Raw genomic sequence first — 24,761 nt, forward strand, 5'->3', positions numbered from 1 at the left:
GACCTCGGAGGCTCTGGCAGGATCTGGAGGACTGTATTTTATGATGCTCCAGGCCCGTCTGAGCATCTAAAGTGCTGCTTTTAGTGTGTTACTATAGTGTGTTCAATAATGAACTTGGTAGTTGCTTTGACCTCATTGTATCTGTGCTGTTTGCGGCTGTCTTAGGGATGTCAGGAGCCAAGGGTGAAGAGGGTAATGTAGGTCTCCTAGGAGCCATCCTTGTGCTCTGCTTTTTCTGTTAAAAAATCCTGACACAATGAATTGCTTTAAATGAAGGTATAATAATTGCTGTTTGGGAATTGAGCACTCACTTGCATGATTTTCTTTTGATGCTCACAAACACCCGGAACATTAATGGAATGGAACCATTTGCAGTTTGTGGAGCTGATGCAATTGTGTGCAGGGTCCTAGGGTCATATAGGCATAGCCCTCTAATTCTGCTGCCAGCTACCGTAGGGGAAAGTGCTGATACTGTTTGCCATTGCAAACAATATATCAATCACCTGCTTGATACATCTGTGAACTACAGATTGACTGATGTTGCTGATGTCCCCATGGCAACCTGAAATGAGCCACCATTTACATAAATGATTTGGACTCGGGAATCAATGGTACAATTTCAAAATTTGCATACAACACCAAATTGGGTGTATAGTTAATACCGAGGAGGAATGCAACAAAGTACAGGAAGACATTAATAAACTTTCAGAATGAGTGTGTAATTGGCAAATGAATTTCAATATAAATAAGTGTGAGGTATTACATTTTGGTAGGCAGAGTAAGGGGGTCACATACTGCTTGGATAATAAGAGTCTAAGTGAGGTAGAGGAGCAGAGGGGTCTGGGGGAACAGATACACAAATCATTAAAAGTAGCGACGCAGGTTAATAAGGCCGTAAAAAAAGCAAACCAAACACTGGGGTTCATTTCTGGAGGGATAGAATTGAAAAGCAGAGAAGTTATGTTAAACTTGTATAGAACCTTGGTTAGACCACGCTTGGAGTACTGTGAACAGTTCTGGTTGCCATATTATAAAAAAGATATAGAGGCACTGGAGAAGGTGCAAAAAAAGATTTACTAGGATGATACCAGAACTGAGAGGTTAGAGCTACAGGAAAGGTTGAGCAAGCTGGGGCTCTTTTCTCTAGAAAAGACTGAGAGGTGACCTGACAGAGGTCTTTAAGATTCTGAAAGGGTTCGATAGGGTAGACGTAGAGAAGCTGTTTCCACTTACGGGGGAGACCAGAACTAGGTGTCATAAATATAAGATAGTCACTAATAAATTCAATGTGGAATTCAGAAGAAACTTCTTTACCCAGAGAGTGGTTAGAATGTGGAACTCGCAACCACAAGGAGTAGTTGAGGCGACTAGCATAGATACATTTAAGGGGAAACAAGATGAACATATAAGGAAGAAAGGAATAGAAGGATATGCTGATAGGGTTAGATGAAGTAGGGAGGGAGGAGGCTCGTGTGGAGCATAAACACCAGCATGGACCTGTTGGCCCGAATGGCCTGACTCCATGCTGCACATTGTATGTAATTCCATGTAAATGCATAAAGGTTCAGAGCTATGGTGACCTTGACAGTCACTTACAAGGTTGGCTGGAAACCAGATTCCAGGAGATGGGACAATTCTGTCAGTGCCTTAAAGGACAGTTTTTCTTTGGAATTCCAGGTAGTCGTGCCTGTAGTTTCATTAGTAGGGACAAATAAAAGTGTCTGTGCAATTGACCAACTAAGCAACCCTTCTTTCATCCTCTTCCTCCAAACAATACCAAAAAAGAAGAATCCCCATTGGAGTGCCCAATTTCAAATTTATAATTGTAGCAATTAAAAATCCAACAACCAAAACTCTTGGAGAAAAACTGCTAAAATAACATAGAAGAAAATAGCACTAGCAATAACATCTAGCACTAATCTAAAGATAAATTACACTACTACTTCGAAAACAGCAGATCCCCTTTTAATGCTGATTTCTTGCAAGCCTGGAATTTTCCTGACCCCCAATGCCCATTTTATATGGGAAAACTCATGCACAATCCCCACTTGATCTGATGCAAATCATGGGAAACTGTGTACATGCTAATGAATGTGTCACAACAATACATTTATAGGATAGATTTTACGGATTTTCACTCATGGTGCATGAAAATCTGCAATAGGAGTGTGAATTTGTAAAATCTATCCTTGCTCTTGATTATTTTCACAAAAAGCACCTAAACCCTGCCTTAAGGCCCAACCATTGAATGGACAGAAATCCAGTCAGATGGATCGTCACCCAATTTTCTGACCCACCACGGCGAGTTCCACTCCACCGTCACCAGAGATAGCGACCGAAAAATTTCCCCTTTAATTTCCAGGAGGAGTCACTATAGTGATCAGGCACAGGAACCCTGGATAATTCTTCCTCTCCCAGCTGATGGGATACAAAGGCCACCTGTAGCATCCCAGCAGATTGGGGATTGTACCTGGACCTTCCTGGTGTGGCAGTGACTTTATGCAAAAAGTTATCAGGGGATGCTTCTTTTAATTGATTAGTTTGCACTATAATTTACTGCTACTCTGGAAAGAATCTTCTGTATTCAAGTTTCACTAAAGTATAAATTTTAAATATGTAGGCTAGCAATGACAGGATACGCACAGGACAACTGGCATGTGATATGCCTCACTGACAGCAAGTGCAGCAATAAAACTTAGATGCAAACGTCTGCCAACTCCCACTAAGATGATTCTAGACCCACCTCTTGTAGTGTTGCCCATTCACCTCCTGCGACATCAGCATCCAGGGCCCCATGCTCCTTCTTGGTGAGTGATTACTTGTATTTCCTTGTATTGTAGTGCCGTGTATTCCCTGCTCAAGATATGGTCTCCTCTACATTGGGAGACCAAACATAGACTGGGTGATCCATCGCTCTGCTGAAATCTCTGTTCTGTCCACAAGCGCAACCTGGAGCTCCCTGTCGCTTGCAATGTTAATTTTCCATCCTGCTCCCACTCTGACCTCTCTGTCCTCGTTCTTCTATGCTGTTCCCATGAAGCGCAATGCAAGCTCGAAGAACAACACCTAATTTATTTCATAGGTTTTATATTAAGTCACACCAGGGTGTATACACTGAAGTTTTTCTTTCTCTGGTTATTTGCAGAGTAACTGTGCTGGTTTGAAGTGAGTTTCTATCAGCATCTAATGTGCAGTTTTTTGCTGCATAGTTTGGTGCAGAGCAAACTCACTGCTTGAAAGTGCACTTTGCACAATCCCCACTTGATCAGATTATGTCTGGCAACAGAGTGGTTGGAGATATTTATATGAATTTGCTCCAGCAACACAATACTTTTTTTTTGTTTTCTTCTCAGTATTGTTTCTCCATTTCTCCTCCCCTCCTCTCTCTCCTGAAGGCACTGACTCCTTGCTGGAGTTCGTTTCGACAGGCCTCAGGGGAACCTCACCTCACTGGCATTGACAATGTTAGTGACCAGGCTATTCCCCCACGAGAACATCACAGCCAAGTCAGGTCCTGTTCTCATCTGTTGTCCATGCACATACACTTCCAGAAGGACTGGATGGATAGTGATCAGGAATAGAAGCCCTCCCTAAGCCAAGAATGCTGAAGATTGTAGCATCCCTACTGTCACCTCAGCTAAAATCAAATAACTCAGCGTAGACTGGGAATTAAACTTGGGATGTCCCTCATCCATATGACTCACCTACTCACTGGATATGTTTGCTGAACTATTCGAGGAGCCCATCATCAGTTTTCATGCTAAATTCTTTAAATGGTCCTCTAGTGACTCTCCCATGATGTGCTGATGGTTAGTCAGAGGATATGGTATGTCTTTCAGCTGTTTGTTGTAAGGGGCTGAGAGAGGTTGCAACACCAGCTCTGGAGCAAGTGAGAATAGGCCTTCTTTTAATACTGATTTTTAGAGATTATAGTGCCATCCTGTGGGGCAAGTAATTATAGCAAGCATTACAGTTAGGGTGTTACCAACTCACGGATTTTATATATATGTGTACATACACTTAATATATATTACCTGTGGCATTGCACCAGGTCAATCGATGAATATATTTTAATATATACAAGACGGCAATGGAATGGGAAGAGAAACTTCAGAAACTTGCTTCACAGTGCTACCTAATTGCCAGAGCATGAAACTACACGTTACAGTTGTCATAGCAAAATCAAATGAGAAATGTTGAGCTAGTAATTTACAATTGTAAAATGCTGGCAGGAAGCCAGATTTACGGACCAGAAGTGTGTATCTAATACAAGGTATTTTAAAAAAATATATAGATAAGTGGTAATTTGGCAAAGTGAAGCTCCAATGGCGGAGCCTTACTAGAGGGAAATGCGAGTTGGAAGTGGAATTATAATAGTATAGGGCCAATTCTGCAACCCATGCTCCTGTTTAGCAAGGTTCCACACAAAAATGGAAGCCTCCCAAAGTTGTCCCAATAAACTCTAAAGCGGGAAGCTACATTTCCAACACTGTGGCATTCTTCCATTCTGCTAGTCTCCAAAATAAATGCTCTAATTTCTCTTTCAAGTCACATTTAATAGGAATTTACCATTCTAGCTGACCCGTAATATGCTACAGCATGTGCCTGAAAGGCCAAAAACCTGTGTCTAGATTTCTTTTCTGTTGTTGAACAGTGCCAGAAATTGTAACTCTGATGCAACTGTGTACCCTGGCTTGAAGTCAGCCATACTTTTGAAAAATAATGACTGGGAACACAAATAGCTGCAAGACCTTTGGTTATTAAATTTCCTAGAAGTTATGTGATTTTTTAAAATTGCTCCCAGTTCATGAATTGGCTGCTTTTGGTAAAAGTAATCCATCAGGAATTGAGCTTGGCTGTCCTAGTTGCAGAGCTGCCAAGTGTCCTATAAAGATGTTGGAGGGGTTACAATGTGTTATCACGATAGACTGGTGCTGCATTGCAAATTGTACTATTTGTTTTACGAGTATCTATTTGTTCACTCAAAACATTTCCAGGGCTTGGAACAGACTTTTTCCAAGAAGATACTTTGTTGCAAATTATTTTATTTTAGGATAAAAGCAAAACAGCAGATTAAGATCACGCACTCCCTCACAGACAAAACATCCAGGGTAATTGTGCCTGGATCTCTGTGAGGGTGGATTTACTGCCAACAGTTAAACTCTAATTTAGCTGGTAATCCCGTCAATGGTATTAATACCCAGCAAAAATGGTTATGAACTATTAATTAATCCAATACTTAAGGAGTAGATAGATGAAAGGTTTACATCCAAAATGTTAACCTATCTTTTTTCTTTTTAAATCCTGACAGATCTGCTTTGCATTTCTACCATCTAGTTTTTCTTCCAAAATTTCCAGCATTTGCAGTATTTTTTTTATCTGTTTAGATAATCTGGAAACCAATTTTATTACTGTTTTTTAACTACTGCAGACTCAAGCTGGAGCCTCTTCAAACTAGGCTGTAACATCTCCCGTCAACTCCCATGCCTCAGCCCCTCTGCTGCTGAAACCCTCATCTATACTTTTGTTACCTCCAGACTCGACTATTCCAATGCTCTCCTGGCCAGCCTCCCATCTTCCACTCTCCGTAAACTTGTGCTCACCCAAAACTGCTGTATCCTAACCCGCATCAAGTCCTGCTCACTCATCACCCCTGTGTTCGCTGATCTACACTGGCACCCAATCCATCATCACCTCAAATTTAAAATTCTCTTCCTTCATGGTCTCACTCCCCCCTATCTCGATAAGCTCCTCTAGCCCTCCAACCCTCCAAAAACTCTGCATTCCTCAAACTCTGACCTCCTACGCAACCCCCACTCTTCTCGCTTCACCAATGATGGCCGTACCTTTGGCTGTATAGTCCCAAAGTTCTGGAATGACCTTCATAAACCTCTCCACCGCTCTCTCTCCTTCTTTAAGATACTTCTTTAGCATATCTCTTTGACCAAGCTTTTAGTCACCCCTCCTAATATCCCCTTCTTTAGATATTCTATAGATAAAATGCTATAGATTATGGAACAGTTCCTGCAGATTGGAGGGTGGCAAATGTAACCTCACTATTTAAATAAGGAGGGAGAGAGAAAGCAGGGAACTACAGACCGGTTAGCCTAACATCTGTAGTAGGGAAAATGCTTGAGTCTATTATAAAGGACGTGATAACAGGACACTTAGAAAATATCAACGGGATTAGACAAAGTCAGCATGGATTTATGAATGGGAAATCATGTTTGACAAACCTACTGGAGTTTTTTGAGGATGTAACTGGTAGAATAGATAAAAGAGAACCAGTGGATGTGGTTTATTTGGATTTTCAGATGGCCTTTGATAAAATCCCACATAAAAGGTTAGTGTGCAAAATTAAAGCACATGGGATTGGACCCCAGCTATTCACAATATATATCAATGATTTGGATGAGGGAACCAAATGTAATATTTCCAAGTTTGCTGATGACACAAAACTAGGTGGGATTGTGAGTTGTGAGGAGGACGTGAAGAGGCTTCAAGGCGATTTGGACAAGTTGAGTGAGTGGGAAAATACCTGGCAGATGCAGTATAATGTGGATAAATGTGAAGTTATCCACTTCGGAAGGAAAAACAGAAAGGCAGAGTATTATTTAAATGGTGATAGATTGGGGAATGTTGATGTACAAAGGGACCTGGGTGTCCTTGTACACCAGTCACTGAAAGCAAACATGCAAGTGCAGTAAGCAGTTAGGAAGGCAAATGGTATGTTAGCCTTCATTGCCAGAGTATTTGAGTACATGAGCAAGGATGTCTTACTGCAGTCATACAGGGCCTTGGTGAGACAATACTTGGAGTATTGTGTGCAGTTTTGGTCTCCTTACCAAAGAAAGGATATACTTGCCATAGAGGGAGTGCAGCGAAGTTTCACCAGACTGATTCCTGGGATGGCAGGACTGTCGTATGAGGAGAGATTGGGTTGACTCGGCCTGTATTCACTCACATTTAGAAGAATGAGAGGGGATCTCATTGAAACATATAAAATCTTGAGAGGGCTAGACAGACTGGATGCAGGGAGAATGTTTCCCCTGGCTGGGAGGTCCAGAACGAGGGGTCACAGTCTCAAGATGCAGGATAGGATATTTAGGACTGAGATGCGGAGAAATTTCTTCACTCAGAGGGTGGTGAACCTGTGGAATTCTCTACCACAGAAGGCTGTGGAGACCAAATCACTGAATGTATTTAAGAAGGAGCTAATTAGATTTCTAGACACAGAAGGCATCAAGGGGTGTGGGGAGAGAGCGGGAATATGGTATTGAGATAGAGGATCAGCCATGATCATATTGAATGGCGGAGCAGGCTCGAAGGGCCAAATGGCCTACTCCTGCTCCTATTTTCTATGTTTCTATGTTTCTTTGGCTTGGTGTCAGTTTTTGTCTGATTACGCTCCTGTGAAGTGCCTTGGGACATTTTCCAACATTAAAGGCACTATAGAAATCCAAGTTGTTGTTTTAGTAACATCTATCTAACAATGATCACAAATAAATCTCTTAACCAGTAGCTGTTCATTGCCAGACTGTATTTCCCTTTAATCTTAAGAAATAATCTTATCTGAATAAAAACAGAAAATGCTGGAAATAAATAGCAGGTCCATCAGCAGGTTTTGAGTAGAGACCCTTTGTCAGTTATCTGTTCTCTTTTCAGTTGTTGACAGACCATCTGTGTTTTTCCAGCATTTTCTACTTCTATTTCAATTTTTTTTGCATTGTTTCTTTTTATTTAATTTCAGTTATAGACTAAAGGATTACAGAATGTACACGTGATCCAGAATTTAAATACATTTGCTACAGTGGAAGTATTTGTTGTAATATGTACATTGGTGTCCTTACTTACAGTAAAGAAAAAAAAATGAAAGAAGTTGTATTTATATAGCGACTTTCACATCACCAGGGGTCCCAAAATGCTTACAACAAACGGAATACTTTTGAAGTGCAATCAATGTTGCTATGTAGCTATTCTTTATAACTACTTTGTACTGCCACCCTCATAACTAAAATTAACTTCCTATGGGGGGAAAGGAAAGACATCCAAAGCTAGAGTTCCCTGGATGACTGAAGATATTGAGATTAAAATGAAACAGAAAAAGGAGGCTTATTATAAATGTCTGGTTCAAAATACAATAGAGAACCAAGCCAAATACCGAAAGTGCAGAGGAGAACTGAAAAAGGAAATAAGAGGGGCAAAGAGAGTTTATGAGAAAAGATTAGCGGGTAACATAAAAGGAAGACTGAAGTCTTTTATAAATATATAAAGAATAAAAAGATAGTCAAATGAAGGGTGGGGCCGATTAGGGACCAAAAAGGAAATCTTCTTGTGGAGGCAGAGGGCATGGCTGAGATATTAAATGCACAGGCACCATGGGTCAAATGGACTCCTTCTGTGCTATATGATTCTATGATAATTTCATGAGGGCCCTGTAGAAAAAGATATGGCAAAAATGAATGTTCACCACATAAAGTCACACATGCCAACCAAGAAAACAAGCGAAAGCTGATCTACAGCTTCAAAGCCCCAGGAAGCTGATAACTCAAGAATGGACCTGATAATAAACCTATGACATGTGAAACCAAATAGTGACACGGCTATAGTAACTTATGATGTAGGTATACACAACATTCCTTCACTCAGGCTGGAGAGAGAAATAATGTATATACATGAAAGCCTGAAGGGGGAAATCTAAATGTTAAACGCACAAAATTGATGGTGGATTTCTAGGGGACTCAGGAAATTATGCTCGCCTGAAAACTTTGACTTTTATACTAGAAATGGTGCATTCTGGTTAATTTTATACTTCACAGTTGATCATTATTCTGTTATTTAAGATTAAAAATCTAAATGATTGGTATGGATTCAGGTCTGCTGTAGATACCTTCTCAGGTACTGTAATGGCAGTCACTCCCTTAAATAGTCCGAGTGTCTTACTTTTGTAGGAGTTTATTTACACTCTGGTCTACCTCCATGTATGATAATATGACCTGGGGGTGTAACAACAGTACCCCCTTGTGACTGATCTGAATATTTATCTATTTTGCAAGTATATTTCTTCAATCTATTCCAAAGACAGACTGAGCGAGCAATTGGTCAGATGAGGCTTGAAACGAATCGTTAAGTTACTTTACTTCATATCAAGTGAATAGAAACGTGATGAGCAACAGTTATGATCGCATGTATGTTTTAGTCAATACCACTTGTCTTTGTGTAATAATACAAAATAATGAAATGCAGCACTTTGCCACAATAGTGAGTTGTCTTACTTGACTTAAATAGGATAACGCCTTTGCATTCTGTCCTTTAACCCAGGGCAGAATCTCCTCTCCCCGCAGTCTCAATTACAATTCAATTACATGATTACAGTTTACATTTAATCAACTGGCTTAACTTGCCACAAGATGAGGCACACTCAAAAGAGGAAAAATATATTCTTGCAAAAAGAAAGGGCTTACAAATGAAAAAGAATCTAGTAACAGTCTCGACTAATAGGGAACCAAGAATGAGTCCATTTATTATCGACAAAGAACCAAACTGGACTTCAAAGGAGATTATTTTATTTTTATTTCAAAAAATCACTAAGCTAAATCAAGGCTTTTTCTTCTTTTCCAATTTTCCTATCTTTTCTCCCTTTAGCCGCCTTCTCTTGAAAGCAGTGAATCATGCTGGAGTGCTTTTTCACAGGTGTTAGCAGTTCTCCAATACAAATGACCATTCTTCATGTGTGAATCTAGACAGTAAGTGTAGGTAAGCTAATTAATGATAAAGGCATCTCAGCTGTGCCAAACACTGTCCTCACACAAAGTCCACACATAAACAGCTCCATCGCAGGAAATAGCTCCTGGCATTACCTATGCTGTGGGAGATTTCTTCAACATTGAGCAACACAGTACTGAGGGCAGTCTAGCAGTATTTAAAATTCCCATCTTCATGTTTAAATCCCTTCATGTCCTTGCCTCTCCCTATCTCTGTAATATTTTCCTGCCCTACAACCTCCTTTCACTCCATCATTACCGGCTGTGCCTTCTGCCGTCTAGGCCCTACGCTCTGGAAATCCCTCCTTAAACCCCTCCGTCTCTCCATCTCCAGCAACTCCTTTATCACCCTCCTTAAAACCCACCTCTTTAACCAAGGTTTTAGTCATCCTTCCTAATATCTCCTTCTTTGGCTTGGTGTCCATTTATTTCTGACTACGCTTCTGTGAAGCGCCTTGGGACATTTTTCTAAGTTAAAGGTGGTATCTAAGTGCAAGTAACTGTTGCTGTTGTTGTGTTGTATGTTAATTGTGAAATGATGAAATCACTAACATGTTCACACCATGCCACAAAGCAAGACATCTAAGTTACAATGTAGCACCAATGTAGGTACAATTATCTTCTTTCATTATCGTGTTATAAAATCAGCCCACAATCTTCTTTTCATCCTGTTTTTGAACATGATTTTTAATCTATCCAATTCTCCCAATCCTCAAATAATAATAAGACAATCCATGCAATGAACTTCTCCATGACAATCACACCTGCAGCTCCATGATCAGCTATTAGGGGCATTCCTGTAGTAGGACAAGTGGGGGAATTAGGGAAAAACCCTAGATTTTCCATCTCCCTCCATCAAAGCTCTTTGTTTCTGAAAACGCCCCTACCTCGCATCCTGGGTATGAATTGTGAAGCTCTGCTCAGTTAGGCTTTTGATGACAAGCAGCTCTAGAGAGCAAACCCTCAATTATCTGGTTGGAAATCAAACACTCTATTTCAATGTTCTCATGTCTTTATTTCTTTATACTTTCAGATTAACTGGCTATACTTACACGTTTCTCTATCGTCACTTTAATCCTTGTAAGAGCCGTACAAGATTCACTGCTAAATAATTTACTCTGCTGTCACTCTCTTAGTTATGAAAGTTAGAATCTTAGTTCTGAATGTTGGATTCTGAATCAAAGTGAACTTGTTACGGATCTCATTTGCCATTTTACTGTTTATTTTATAGAAAGAAGCTTCATTTAGAAAGGTCACAAAAGAATTACCATCAGTAAGATCAAAGAACACTAAAGCATTTTGCTGTAATACATTTGCTACACAATTATTTTTTCCATTAGTTTGATAATTGAAAACATACAACCATTGTAGATCAGAGGAGAGATATAAGCTTACTTGTTGTCTATGCCAAATCTTTTCTTTCTTTAATAAATTCAAACTAAATCCAAGTTCTTTAGACTGAGAAATAAGTGTTTCATCCAGGAAGAAACACAAAACATTATGAGATGCCCTTGACTGCTTACAATAAAAATAAAATCATTGGACTATAACTTGGTGTTGTAAAATTGTTTACAATTGCTTACAATAAGGCAGTTTTTATATAAGTGTGTGTTTGAACAACAGCTGTTAGAAACAACAAATGTTAGAAATGTCGGTAAGGTAATCAGTGTTATGGGTCACTTGAGGGATGCTAATGATCTGATCAGTTTTTTGAACTGTTTACAATGTCTGCATGCAGTGGTGTATTTAGAGATCTGAAACTGACAACATTTCCAGCTGCAGCTGTGGAGTTATCAAAATGTGATCTTCAGGGAAAACAAATTAGAGAAAAACAGACTTGCACTTCAGTAATTCCAGCTTTTGTACTTTGGTTAGCAGAGTAATCTTACAATCAAAACAACAAAACCTGAAAACAAGCCTAAATCTCAGCTATATATTGGGCCGGATTTTGCTGTAAAAATAACAGTGAAGCTAACAGCGCTCACAGATATTCATGTGCCAATCAAACAGCAACTTCTGGCGACCGCACATGTGCAGTTAAAAGCGGAAATCCGGAAGTTGCTGTACAAGATGTGATGCTCCTCCAAAAGTTGCACGAAAATGACAGTTCGCTATCAGCGCCCTGTTCAAATGTATTGAACGGCGTGAAGTTCCTGTACTTACCTGATAGATACCAGCTAAACTCGCCAAAAATAGTTAAGTCAAGTCATTTCAAGTCTAATTCCAAAGGAAGCATTATGAAACCCAAAGTACAAGGGCACAAAAAACTTGAAGAATCAATTAAAGGAAACCAGCCCAATAAATGATCATCAAAGTAATGTTGAAATTTAGGTTGCATGTTTCCAAGAGCCTGTATTTTCAGTCTTTGTCATTTTGGGCTGTCAAGTCAAGCTAATAAGTGCTTAGTAAACTTTTACACTTTGACCCAATTTGTAGCACTGTATGAGCTCTAACTTTTTCAAGTAGGTGGCACCATAGTATCATAGTAGGTACAGCACAGGAGGAGGCCATTCAGCCCATTGTGCCTGTGACTGCTCTTTGAAAGAGCTATCCATTTAGTTCCATTCCTTGCTCTTTCCCCTAGCCCTGCAAATTTTTTCCCTTCAAGTATTTATCCAATCCCCTTTTGAAAGTTGCTATTGAATCGGCTTCCATTACCCTTTCAGGCAGTGCATTCCAGATCATTACAACTCGCTGCATAAAAAAAGGTTTCCTCATGTCGCCTCTGGCTCTTTTGCCAATCACCTTAAATCTGTGTCCTCTGGTTACCAACCCTTCTGCTACTGGAAACAGTTTCTCCCTATTTACTCCGTCAAAACCGTTCATAATTTTGAACACTTCTATCAAATCTCCCATAACCTTCTCTGTTCTAAGGAGAACAACCCCACCTTAGAGTCATAGAGTCATAGAGTCATAGAGTTATACAGCACGGATAGAGGCCCTTCGGCCCATCGTGTCCGCGCCGGCCATCAGCCCTGTCTACTCTAATCCCATATTCCAGCATTTGGTCCGTAGCCTTGTATGCTATGGCATTTCAAGTGCTCATCCAAATGCTTCTTGAATGTTGTGAGGGTTCCTGCCTCCACAACCCTTTCAGTGAGTTCCAGACTCCAACCACCCTCTGGGTGAAAAAGTTCTTTCTCAAATCCCCTCTAAACCTCCCGCATTTTACCTTGAATCTATGTCCCCTTGTTATAGAACCCTCAACGAAGGGAAAAAGCTCCTTAGTATCCATCCTATCTGTGCCCCTCATAATTTTGTACACCTCAATCATGTCCCCCCTCAGCCTCCTCTGCTCCAAGGAAAACAAACCCAATCTTCCCAGTCTCTCTTCATAGCTGAAGCGCTCCAGCCCTGGTAACATCCTGGTGAATCTCCTCTGCACCCTCTCCAAAGCGATCACATCCTTCCTGTAGTGTGGCGACCAGAACTGCACACAGTACTCCAGCTGTGGCCTAACCAGTGTTTTATACAGCTCCATCATAACCTCCTTGCTCTTATATTCTATGCCTCGGCTAATAAAGGCAAGTATCCCATATGCCTTCTTTACCACCTTATCTACCTGTTCCACATAACTGAAGTCCCTCATCCCTGGTACCATTCTACTAAATCTCTTCTGCACTCTCTCTAAGGCCTTGACATCCTTCCTAAAGTGTGGTACCCAGAATTGAACACAATATTCCAGCTGAGGCCGAACCAGTGTTTTATAAAGGTTTAGCATAACTTCATTGCTTTTGTACTCTATGCCTCTATTAATAAAGCCCAGGATCCCATATGCTTTTTTAACAGCATTCTCAATTTGTCCTGCCACTTTCAAAGGTTTGTGTTAGAGCACCCCCAGATCTCTCTGTTCCTGCACCCCCTTTAAAATTGTACCAATTAGTTTCTATTGCCCCTCCTCATTCTTCCTACCAAAATGCATCACTTCACACTTCTCTGCATTAAATTTCAACTGCCATGTGTCTGCCCATTTCACCAGTTTGTCTATGTCCTCCTGAAGTCTGTTACTATCCTCCACATTGTTGACTACATTTTTGAGTTTCGTGTCATCTGCAAGCTACCTGAAATTATACCCTTTATACCCAAGTCAGGTTATTAATATATATCAAAAAGAGCAGTGGTCCGAATCCTGACCCATGGGGAACACCACTGTATACTTCCTTCCAGTCTGAAAAACAACCATTCGCCACTGCTCGCTGCTTTCTGTCCCCTAGCCAATTGTGTTTCCACACTGCCACTGTCCCTTTACTCCCATGGGCTTTAATTTTGCTAACAAGTCTATTATGTGGTACTTTATCAAATGCCTTTTGAAAGTCCATATACACAACATCAATTGCACTACGCTCATCAACCCTCTCCATTACTTCATGAAAGAACTCAATCAAGTCAGTCAAACACGATTTTCCTTTATCAATCCATGCTGACTTTCATTTATAGTCCATACTTTTCCAAGTACTAATTAATTTTGTCCCGGATTATTGTATTATTGTCCATAAAAGTTTCCCCACCACCGATGTTAGGCTGACATAGAAACATAGAAAATAGGAGCAGGAGTAGGCCATTTGGCCCTTCGAGCCTGCTCTGCCATTCAATATGATCATGGCTGATCCTTTATCTCAATACCATATTCCTGCTCTCTCCCCATACCACTTGATGCCTTTTGTGTCTAGAAATCTATCTAGCTCCTTCTTAAATATATTCAGTGACTTGGCCTCCACAGCCTTCTGTGGTAGAGAATTCCACAGGTTACCATCCTCTGAGTGAAGAATTTTCTCCTCATCTCAGTCCTAAATGTCCGACCCGTATCCTGAGACTGTAACCCCTCGTTCTAGACCCCCCAGCCAGGGGAAACATCCTCCTTGCATCCAGTCTGTCTACCCCTGTCAGAATTTTATATGTTTCAAAGAGATCTCCTCTCATTAGAGTCATAGAGTCATAGAGTTATACAGCACGGATAGAGGCCCTTCGGCCCATCATGTCCGCGCCGGCCATCAGCCCTGTCTACTCTAATCCCATATTCCAGCATTTGGTCCGTAGCCTTGTATGCTATGGCATTTCAAGTGCTCATCCAAATGCTTCTTGAATGTTGTGAGGGTTCCTGCCCCCACAACCCTTTCAGGCAGTGAGTTCCAGACTCCAACCACCCTCTGGGTGAAAAAGTTCTTTCTCAAATCCCCTCTAAACCTCCCGCCTTTTACCTTGAATCTATGTCCCCTTGTTACAGAACCCTCAACGAAGGGAAAAAGCTCCTTAGTATCCATCCTATCTGTGCCCCTCATAATTTTGTACACCTCAATCATGTCCCCCCTCAGCCTCCTCTGCTCCAAGGAAAACAAACCCAATCTTCCCAGTCTCTCTTCATAGCTGAAGCGCTCCAGCCCTGGTAACATCCTGGTGAATCTCCTCTGCACCCTCTCCAAAGCGATCACATCCTTCCTGTAGTGTGGCGACCAGAACTGCACACAGTACTCCAGCTGTGGCCTAACCAGTGTTTTATACAGCTCCATCATAACCTCCTTGCTCTTATATTCTATGCCTCGGCTAATAAAGGCAAGTATCCCATATGCCTTCTTTACCACCTTATCCTACCTGTTCCGCCGCCTTCAGGGATCTGTGAACTTGCACACCAAGATCCCTCTGACCCTCTGTCTTGCCTAGGGTCCTCCCATTCATTGTGTATTCCCTTGCCTTGTTAGTCCCTCCAAAGTGCATCACCTCGCACTTTTCCGGGTTAAATTCCATTTGCCACTGTTCCGCCCATCTGACCAACCCATCTATATCGTCCTGCAGACTGAGGCTATCCTCCTCGCTATTTACCACCCTACCAATTTTTGTATCATCAGCGAACTTACTGATCATACCTTTTACATTCATATCCAAGTCATTAATGTAGACCACAAACAGCAAGGGACCCAGCACCGATCCCTGTGGTACCCCACTGGCCACAGGCTTCCAGTCACAAAAACAACCTTCGACCATCACCCTCTGCCTTCTGCCACTAAGCCAGTTTTGTATCCAAAGTGCCAAGGCACCCTGGATTCCATGGGCTCGTACCTTCTTGACCAGTCTCCTGTGTGTGACTTTATCGAAGGCCTTACTGAAATCCATGTATACCACATCCACTGCGTTACCCTCATCCACACGCCTAGTCACCCCCTCAAAAAATTCAGTCAAATTAGTCAGACATGATCTTCCCTTGACAAAGCCATGTTGACTATCCCGGATTAATCCTTGCTTCTCCAAGTGGAGACTAATTTTGTCCTTCAGAATTTTTTCCAATAATTTTCCTACCACTGATGTTAGGCTCACTGGCCTGTAGTTCCCCGGTTTTTCCCTACTCCCCTTCTTGAATAATGGTATTACATTAGCAGTTCTCCAGTCCTCTGGCACATCCCCTGTGGCCAGAGAGGTTCTGAATATATGTGACAGAGCCCCCGCAATCTCTTCCTTTGCCTCACACAGTAGCCTGGGATACATTTAGTCCGGGCCTGGGGATTTATCTATTTTTAGGCCTGCTAAAACCGCCAATACCTCCTCCCGCTCGATGTTAATATGTTCGAGTATATCACAGTCCCCCTGCCGTATTTCTATGTCTACATCGTCCTTCTCCATAGTGAAAACAGATGCAAAATTTCATTTAGAACCCCTCCTACATCTGCCGGCTCCACACACAGATTGCCATTTTTGTCCCTAATGGGCCCTATTTTTTCCCTAGTCATCCTCTTACCCTTAATATACTTATAAAACATCTTAGGATTTTCCTTTATTTTGCTCGCCAGTGTTATTTCATGGCCCCTCCTTGATCTCCTAATTTCTTTTTTAAGTATCCCCCTGCACTTTTTGTACTCCTCTAGGGCTTCCTCCGTCTTTAGCCTTTTGTATCTGCCAAAAGCCCTCCTTTTTTTCCTAATCCATTCTCGTATATCCCCTGACATCCAAGGTTCCCTGGAGTTCTTGGAACCACCCTTGACCTTTACGGGAACATGTTGCCATTGTATGGTCCCAATCTCCCTTCTGAAAGACTCCCATTGCTCCGATGCGGATTTTCCTACAAGCAGCTGATCCCAGTCCATTTTGGCCAGATCCTGCCTTATCCTATTAAAATCGGCCTTCCCCCAATTTAGAACCTTTATTTCCGGCCCCTCCCTGTCCTTTTCCATGACCACCTTAAATCTCACCGAATTATGGTCACTCTCACCAAAGTGCTCACCTACTAGCACTTCTTCCACTTGGCCGGCCACATTCCCTAGAATTAGGTCCAGTACCGCCCCCTCTCTTGTAGGACTTTCTACATGCTGGCTCAAAAAGCTCTCCTGGATGCACGTTAAGAATTTTGTACCCTCTAAGCCTTTTACACTCTGAGTATCCCAGTTAATATTGGGGAAGTTGAAATCCCCCACTATTATTACCCTATTATTTGCACAATTTTCTGAGATTTGCCTACATATCTGTTCCTCTATCTCCCCCTGACTGTTTGGGGGCCTATAGTACACTCCCATCAAAGTGCTTGCCCCCTTTTTGTTTTTAAGCTCCACCCATATGGCCTCATTAGAGGAACCTGCTAATATATCATCCCTCCTTATGGCAGCAATTGATTCTTTAATTAATATTGCGACCCCCCCTCCTCTTATACCTTCCCCTCTGTCTCGCCTGAAGATTCTGTACCCCGGAATATTGAGCTGCCAGTCTTGCCCCTCCCTCAACCATGACTCTGTCACAGCAACAATATCATACTCCCATGTGTTTATCAACACCTTCAGTTCATCCACCTTATTCGCAAGACTCCTTGCATTAAAATAGATGCCATCCAGCCTTGCCCTCACATATTTGCCCTGTCTTCCAAGCTGACTTGTTTTTTTCTCTATATTTGGCTGCACATCACCCCCTATTGTAGCTCCACTCTGTATCCCATCCCCCTGCCAAGTTAGTTTAAACCCCCCCCAACAGTGCTAGCAAACCTCCCCGCAAGGATATTTGTCCCGCTCTGGTTCAGGTGCAACCCGTCCGACTTGTACAAGTCCCACCTTCCCCAGAAGCAGGCCCAGTGATCCAGGAAACTGAAACCCTCCCTCCTGCACCAACTCTTTAGCCACGCATTCATCTGTTCTATCCTCCTATTTCTATACTCACTAGCCCGTGGCACTGGGAGTAATCCAGAGATTACAACCTTTGAGGTCCTGCTCTTTAATCTGCTACCTAGCTCCCTAAATTCTTGATGCAGGACCTCATCTCCCTTCCTACCTATGTCGTTGGTCCCAATGTGGACCACGACCTCTGCCTGCTCACCCTCCCCCTTGAGAATGCCCTGTAGCCGCTCAGTGACATCCATGACCCTGGCACCAGGGAGGCAACAAACCATCCTGGAGTCATTCTTCTAAACTCTAGTGAATATAGGCCTAGTTAACCCAATCGCTCCTCATACGAAAGTCCTGCCATCCCAGGAATCAGTCTGGTGAACCTTCGCTGCATTCCCTCTATGGAAAGTATATCCTTTCTTAGGTAAAGAGACCAAAACTGCACACAATACTCCAGGTGTGGTCTCACCAAGTTCCTGTATAACTGCAGTAAGATATCTTTGCTCCTATGCTCAAATCCTCTTGCAATGAAGGCCAACATACCATTTGCCTTCCTAACTGCTTGCTGCATCTGCATGTTTGCTTTCAGTGACTGGTGTACAAGGTCCCTTTGTACATCAACATTCCCCAATCTATTACCATTTAAATAATACTCTGCCTTTCTGTTTTTCCTTCCGAAGTGGATACTTTCACATTTATCCACATTATACTGCATCTGCCATGTATTTTCCCACTCACTCAATTTGTCTAAATTGCCTTGAAGCCTCTTTGCATCCTCCTCGCAACTCACAATCCCACCTAATTTTGTGTCGTCAGTAAACTTGGAAATATTACATTTGGTTCCCTCATCCAAATCATTGATATATATTGTGAATAGCTGGGGCCCAAGCACTGCTCCCTGCGATACCCCACTAGTCACTGCCTGCCACCCCGAAAAAGACCCATTTATTCCTACTCTCTGTTTCCTGTCTGTTGACCAATTTTCAATCCATGCCAGTATATTACCCCCAATCCCATGTGCTTTAATTTTGCACACTAACCTCTTACGTGGGACTTTATCAAAGGCCTTCTGAAAATCCAAAAACACCATATCCACTGGTTCTCCTTTATCTATTCTACCAGTTACATCCTCAAAAAACTCCAGTAGGTTTGTCAAACACTATTTCCCTTTCATAAACCCATGTTGACTTTGTCTAATCCCATTGATATTTTCTAAGTATCCTGTTATCACATCCTTTGTAATAGATTCTAGCATTTTCCCTACTACTGATGTTAGGCTAACCGGTCTGTAGTTCCCTGTTTTCTCTCTCCCTCCTTTTTTAAACAGCGGGGTTACATTTGCAGGAACTATTCTATAATCTATAGAATTTTGGAAGATGACAACCAATACATCCATTATTTCCATGGCTACCTCTTTTAGTATTCTGGGATGCTGATTATCAGGCCTTGGAGATTTATTGGCTTTCAGTCCCATTAATTTCTCCAGCACTATTTTTTTTAACCAAAAATACTAATTTCCTTTAATTCCTCCTTCTCAGTAGACCCTTGGTTCCCTAGCATTTCTGGGAAGTTATTTGTGTCCTCTTCTGTGAAGACAGAACCAAAGTATTCATTTAATTGCTCTTGTTCCCCATTATAAATTTTTTCGTTCTGACTGTAAGGGACCTACATTTGTCTTCACTAATCTTTTTCTTTTTACATACTTGTAGAAGCTTTTACAGTCCGCTTTTATGTTCCTTGCAAGTTTACTCTCATACTCTGACTGGCCTGTAATTGCCATTTATATCCCTCTCCCCTTTTTTGAACAGGGGTGTAGCATTTGCAAACCTCCAGTCCTCTGGCACCACTCCCATATCTAAGGAGGATTGGAAGATTGTGGTCAGAGCCTCTGCAATTTCCACCCTTACTTCCCTCAGTAACCTAGGATGCATCCCATCTGGACCAGGTGACTTATCTGCATTGAGTACTGCCAATCTTTTAAATGCTTCCTCTTTATCTATTTTTATCCTATCCAATATCGCTATTACCTCCTCCTTTACTGCTACAATGGCAGCATCCTCTTCTCTAGTGAAGATGGATGCACAGTATTCATTTCGTAACTCAGCCATGCCCTCTGCCTCCATAAGATCTCCTTTTTTGTCCCTAATTGGTCCCACATGTTCTTTGACTACCCTTTTACTATTTATATGTTTACAAAAAACTTTTAGATTCCCTTTTATGTTAGCCGCTAATCTATTCTTATACTCTCTCTTTGCCCCTTTTACTTCCTTTTTCAATTCTCCCCTGTACTTTTTGTATTCAGCTTGGTTCTCTGCTGTATTATGAACCTTACACTCGTCATAAGCCTCCTTTTTCTGTTTCATTTTAATCTCTATGGGCATGATTTTAACCCTGAAAAATGGGTGGATTGGGGGCACGGGGGCATTAAAAATTGCAACAATTTCAAACCCGTCCCCAACCTGCTTCCAACCTGCCCATTTCCGGTTTTCACTGGGGCGGGACAAAGGGCGGGCAACCAACCCACTCTCAGGAGGCGGGTTGGTCACTAAAACCTTTCAAGAAGGCTGTGGGCCTCCAATTTTTTAGATTTTGTGATTTTAGCCTTTGGGGGCCGGGATTCCTAGGCCTTCTCCTTCACGCCACATAAGAGGAGGCGAGAAGGCCTGAAACTCCAGGTAAGTGCCTTTATAGCACTGCTTGTGGGCCCAGAGGAGCAGGAGTGCATCCCCCAGGCCCAACAAGCCTACCTGCAGCGACCCCTCCCCCCAATGACCGATGACGCCCCCGGACAATTGCAACCCCTCCCACAACGTTCACCACCTCCGTGGTGACCCCCGATCTCGACCCCCCCTCCCCCGCCTCGGTGACTGACCACCCCACCCCACCCCAGTGACAAAATTGTAAGGATGTCTGGGAAACCCGGACTTCCGGGTTTCCCATCCACAATTCAACCCCCCCTGCCCACTTCCCAGCTCCGGGCTAAAATTACCCCCTATATCTTTAATCTTTCAGGGAGCTCTGGCTTTGGATGCCCTTCCTTTCCCCCTCATAAGGATGTACCTACTCTGTACCCGAACCAACTCCTCCTTGAAAACCTCCCATTGTTCAATTACTGTGTTGCCTACCAATTTTTGATTCCAATCCACCTGGGCGAGATTCCTTTTTAACTCAAAGAAATTTGCCCTCCTCCAGTTAAGCATTTTTACATTTGATTGTTCCTTATCCTTTTCCATAACTAAACTATATATAATATTATGATCACTGTTCCCCAAATGCTTCCCCACTGAAACATGCTCCACCTGCCCACTTCATTCCCCAGAATGAGATCCAGCACTGTTTCCTTCTTGGTTGGGCTGGAAACACACTGTTCCAGAAAGTTCTCTTGAACACGTTGCAGGAATTCCTCCCCCTCTTTGCCCTTTGCACTGTTACTGTCCCAGTCTATATTGGGATAATTGAAGTCACCCATTATCACTACTATAGTTCTTGCATCTTTCTGTAATTTACCTGCAAATGTTCTCCTCTATCTCCTTCCAATATTTGGCAGCCTATAGTATATACCCAGCAGCATAATAGCTCCTCTATTGTTCATTACTTCTAATTAAATAGATTCTGTCTTTGACCCCAAAACTACATCATCCCTTTCCAGTGCTATAATATTTTCTTTGATCAATACTGCCACCACCCCCCCCCCACCCTGCCACCACCCCCCCCCCACCCTGCCACCACCCCCCCCCCCCCACCCTGCCACCACCGCCCCCCCCCAGCCCCCCCCCCCCCGCTCCTTTCTTTCCTTCCCCATCTTTCCTGAATACCTTGTAGCCAGGAATATTAAGTACCCAATCCTCCCGTTCTTTAAGCCAGGTCTCTGTTATTGCCACTATATCGTAGTCCCATGTGGTGACTTCAGCCTGCAGCTCACCAACCTTATTTACCACGTTAGGTGCATTTACACAGATGCACTCCAATCACATCTTAAATTGCCTCACATTTGTCCCCTGTCTGATCCCTCCTATTTCTGAACTACTCTTTACTCTAGTGCTACTTGTCCCTCCCAGTCCTCTGTGCACATTTCCAAGAAATAACACTAGGAAACATACTTGACTATCCAGTTTGATGATCTCTGCTTCGTAACACATTTGCCTAAAGCTTTGATGAAAAGCTTTGGTCCTGTTCCCTGTTAGTAGAATTCTGCATCCCATACAAGACATGAAGAATGCATCACTGCGGCACAGCACTCGCTAATTCTTCTGCTAAGAAGTTCCAGAGAGTCATATGTGAAAGGAGCTCACAGTACCCACATGCGTGAATAGGTCTATCAACTTGGTAAGGATTAAACGAATGTCTGAACATTTGTTGTCCATATATGCCCTCAAAGTGTTACAAACCAAAGAAGGAACGGGCAGAATTAACTCAAATTGATTGGTTAACTCAACGGAACTTGATGCACTTTGTAAGAGGTTATGGTTTACAGTGACTAATTCCATTTTTATTATAAGGGATTCTGTGATTTTTAATGAGTATTTCGGGGATCACCGTGAGGAATTCCATCTCTTTTTCCATCTCTAGGACCCAATGTAAATGTAATTTCTTGCAACTGACCTATTGACTCAACCAGCTTTATGGAGCTTTGCCCCCCTTGCATGAAAAACTTGTGGTATCAAGTCTGGACCTGGAAAATGATCCTCAACCTCACCACAGACTGGGCATAAGACCCTCAGAAGCAAACTTGTGGTCAAAATGAGTTTCATTCCCCCTTGGCTTTGCCAGGATCCCATGAAGCCTGAACAAGTACCTGAAGGGATAAACTTATCATGCAGTTGACAGCCTGCTAGTCTCAAGAAAGATACATTTGGACTAGAGGTTACAGGGAAAATGTGGCTCTCAGAGGCGCCCTTCCAATCCCCCCCAATCATTCGTGCTTCCCCCATTGTGTCCCCAACCCCATCACCTTCCGACTACCCATTCCCCTTCATACCACCCCTCGCTCCCATCACTACCCCTACCTCTTCCCCTTTGAATTACCCGCTCAACCCTTTATGCTCCCCTCCCCATTTCTCCGCAGTCATTCACACTTAACTCTGCATCCACTACCACTTTATTCCCACCCCACCCCACCCCAAGGTAAAGCGAGGCCAGACACCCCCTTACCCACAACCAGTCACCCTCCACCCCTCCCCCTGCTACTTCCCTTCCTAACCGTTTCAATAAATGAGGCTTTGTTTGCTTTCAAAATCCAACCTTTTTTTAAAGAAAGAAGAAAGAACATGCATTTATGTCGCACTTTTCATGACCACAGGTCGTCCCAAAGAGCTTTACAGTCAATTAAGTACTTTTTGAAGTCTACTCACTGTTGTAATGTAGGGAAACATGGCAGCCAATTTGTGCTAGCATGGCCCCAGATAAAGCAATGAGATAAATGGCCAGTTAATCTGCTTTGATGATGTTGGTTGAGGAATAAATATCCCCTGCTGTTACTTGAGAAGTGCCATGGGATCTTTAACATCCACCTGAAATGGCAGATGGGGCCTCGGTTTAACATCTCATCTGAAAGACGGCACCTCCGACAGTGCAGCACACCCACACAGTACTGCAATGAAGTGTCAGTTTGAATTTTGGGCTCACATCTCTGGAGAGTCTTTTACAAAGGAAATCAAATTAGAATGAGGAATGGCCTGTCTGCCTTTCCTCTCATTTGTGTCTATCTCACTGTCCCACTCTATCTCTCTCTTCATCTGTCTCATGGGTGTTAGAGAGGAGAATCTCTGTCTCATATTACAGTAATTAGCATTGACTTTTCTAACTCAACAAAACACAGGTGAGATAATTAGTTGGCTTTGAAATTCAACTGGTGATTTATTGAAAACTGAAGTAACATTAAATACCCTGGGCCCGATTTTACCGTCGGGTTTCCGGCGGGTTTCCAGCGGGGGGGCCCCGAAAATCCCGATATCCGGTCACGTGACCGGATCGCGACGAAATCCCGGCCACTTCCGGGTACCGCGCTGACGTGCGGGGCTGCGCGCGCAAGCCCCGCTGGTGGGAATCCCGCAGGCAATTAAAGCCAGCGGGGTTCCACTTGAGTGTACTTACCTTGCTTGTTGAGGTCAGTTAATGAGCTGTCAAAAGAGGAAGTGTGGGATTTTAGGTTCAAGGCAGTGAGTTTCACACACTGGGGGAAACAGTCTCTCTCCAACCAGGCGTGTTGCAGCCAGCAGCCTGTGGCAGGTGCCAAGGTGCACTCCACGGGGGAGAGCCCTCACCCACGCAGGAGGCCACCGCGTCACATAGGGCAACCCCTGCCCCCCACCACCCCCCGCCAAGCCAGAGGACAGACCGACACGAAACTGCAGCCCCAGTCCGAGGAACCACCCACCTACCCTGCACAACCCCTCAGACCAACACCTGCCAGATGGGTGGTGTGTGGACACCCTCGGAGGACGAAGAGCATGACCAGCCCCAGCAGCCTCGCAGTCCACGCCGTCCGCCGCAGAGACGTGGAACCCCCCAACACGGTGTTGTTGCACGCCCACCTGCACAGCAGGAGGGAGGGCTACCGCAGAGAGAGACGCATCGCAGAGGGCACTACCCTCGCCACAGGGTCCACAGACCGAGGCGCAGCTCCCCGGACCTCTCCGAGCAGCAGTGCACAGGGAGGCGCAGATTCGCTCGACATGTAGTCGTGGAGATCTGCAGCCTCTTTCATACCGAGCTGCTCCTGGCTGGCCCCAGCACCAACTGCTTACCTGTCGCTGTCAAAGTCACCACTGCCCTCCACACCTTCTCCTCCGCATCCTTCCAGGGTGCAGCCGGCTACACCGCCGATGTCTCTCAGTCGTCTGCGCGGACGAGCCCTGCAAATACACCTGCACCTACTCTGCAGTAACACGATGGGTGGCATCAGTGGTGGGTCCTCATAGTG

General features: G+C 43.2%; 1 protein-coding gene across 1 annotated transcript in view; it reads left to right on the top strand.

Moving 5' to 3' along the window:
- Positions 1 to 2,627: 2,627 nt before the first annotated feature.
- Positions 2,628 to 24,761, top strand: part of ahi1 (Abelson helper integration site 1) — a 344,784-nt gene continuing 322,650 nt past the window's right edge. Inside the window, exon 1 of the mRNA XM_067984827.1 lies at positions 2,628 to 2,807. The gene's annotated coding sequence lies outside the window, so the exon portion shown is untranslated. The remainder of the gene's footprint in view (positions 2,808 to 24,761) is intronic.

This window comes from Heptranchias perlo, chromosome 5, assembly GCF_035084215.1.
Source record: "Heptranchias perlo isolate sHepPer1 chromosome 5, sHepPer1.hap1, whole genome shotgun sequence".
Taxonomy (NCBI): domain Eukaryota; kingdom Metazoa; phylum Chordata; class Chondrichthyes; order Hexanchiformes; family Hexanchidae; genus Heptranchias; species Heptranchias perlo.